Raw genomic sequence first — 2,094 nt, 5'->3', positions numbered from 1 at the left:
TAGTTGTTTAAGTAGTTCAATTAGGTATTTATAGTCTCAAAATATTGTCACTATCTTTTCATTTTTCCAAAAAAACCAACAAAAAACAAAAAAATTCCTTTAAGTTTCAACACTGTCGTCATTATTAAGCAAAGATGGATAGTGGCTAGCAGTGGAATCCAGGACACCCGTTTCGCCATATTTAGGACTCGTCAGCTGGATGCACCCGCATCTCAGAGTTGATGTTAACTCTGGGACTCGAACCCAGTACCTTTCGCTTCAAACGCCATCGTGTTATCCACTCAGCTAATGAGTCCTGATAGCCACTTGCTTGTGCAATGAGGTGTAGTTTAAATTCATTTAGTATTGTTTGTTTGAATCTTCCCATCCATCTTTGCTTCCAATGCTTGTGAATTAAGGCTATATCGAGGCAATACGCATAGTATGCACATATGCCAATAAGAGACTGATCAATTGCAGTCCTAGAAATCAATGGGAAGATTAAAAATCAATACTAAGTGAACATCGTCATTATTATTTTAGAAAAAAAAATGGAATAAAAATGTATCGTTATGCTTTTCGTATACATTAATGTCCTAAATAGTTTATTTCACATTATTATGTAATTTAATGTTACAGTTCATTGAATTTCTGTTAGTACTTTGTATAATTTTGTTTGTTTGTTTTTTATTTAAAAGGAAACAATCAATTCAAAGATTCGGCTATTTGAATAACAGGTCTTTTCTGATATTTCATTTATAGATTTCTATTCTTAGCGTTTAATGACGCAAAAAATTGACAGATATTATAATTTTCAGGTGACTGATTATGGTCATAATTAAAGGCTTTTTATTTTGCTTAAATAGGAATGTATGAAAGATATCAAAATTTGGAGAATATCAAATATTTTATATTGTTTTGAAAACTGGTTAAAGTGTAAAGTATTGTATGATTTAATAGTTGAAATCATGAGTCAAATAAAGCTAGACCACAATGAAAAACCGGAAAGCACTGGACGACCGTTTCGTCTTATTATGAGACTCCTCAGTAGTGCGCATCGACGATCCCGCCCCGCGAGATTCGAACCCAGGATCTGTAGGTCTCGCATATGAACGCTTAACCTTCAGACTACAGAGCCGGCCTCCAACGCTGCTAATGTCTAACTTCAACCAATCCACGGTATAATTTTTCAGTTATTGTTTTGTACTAATCGAAATGTGCTGATTAAGGTGATACAGAAGTGGATACAGTGTTTATCAAATGATAAAAACACTTAAATCACATACTTTTTTAACCAGTGATTACAGATTGAAAAGAGTCTTTTAAATATTAACTTGGTTTTAGTAATTTAGTATTATCGCTATTCAAATAAATATCTGTAAAAAAGATTGATGGAGGATTAGTAAAATATAAAAAAATAGTCGAAATAATTGCATGATTTTTAAATAAAAGATTCTATGTCGTATTGTTCTTTGACTGATAAATACTAATGGGGTAAATTTATCGGCTATTGGTTAAAATTTCAAATCCTCCATCAAATGATGTGGCAAGGCAGCTATTTCTTAATACTAACAACTAAACCAGACGCGTACAGGGTATCGTTACTGTAGTGACTACATTTTTCCCTTTTGTATAATTTACTTATTTTATGTTTTTGCTGTAATCTGTTTATATTTTGTCATGCTTCTTCCGTTTGTTGTTTCTTTAATGTGTACTGACATATTCATTATAAAGCTACAGGGAGAAAATGGCAACGAAAATGGTAACTGACGAATAAAATCCGTCTCTATAAAAATGTCTTAATGTACACTTGATCAACAATGTCATTTTTAATTTTATAAAAAGTATGATATATTGTAAACGTACAGTCTTACAATGTGTAGATAAGAAGTTGCATGGAACATAATAACAGGCCAATGAGACGAATATAATTAAGTTGGATTAAAAAAAGTTATTATATAAAAGTTTCCAGACATCTGTTGATAGACTTTTAGATAGACATAGAAACAAAGAAAACATGAATGTGATGCTTATTATGCTTCAGTTTTAACTCAGATTTCAATGTAGCCCTAGCAAATCTAACTCTTCATTTCTTTCATTTTCTATTTGTAAAAT

At 31.5% G+C, this 2,094-nt stretch overlaps 1 non-coding gene across 1 annotated transcript; it reads right to left on the bottom strand.

Annotated features, from left to right (window-relative positions):
* Positions 1-225: 225 nt before the first annotated feature.
* Positions 226-294, bottom strand: Smp_tRNA_02016_Pseudo_TTG.1.1. The gene has a single exon. It is a non-coding gene (tRNA).
* Between the last annotated feature and the right edge of the window lie 1,800 nt (positions 295-2,094).

The sequence above is a fragment of the Schistosoma mansoni genome, chromosome 1 (genome assembly GCF_000237925.1).
Source record: "Schistosoma mansoni strain Puerto Rico chromosome 1, complete genome".
NCBI lineage: Eukaryota > Metazoa > Platyhelminthes > Trematoda > Strigeidida > Schistosomatidae > Schistosoma > Schistosoma mansoni.
The sequence above is the reverse complement of the archived record's forward strand: the minus strand, read 5'-3'. Positions and strand labels throughout refer to the sequence as shown.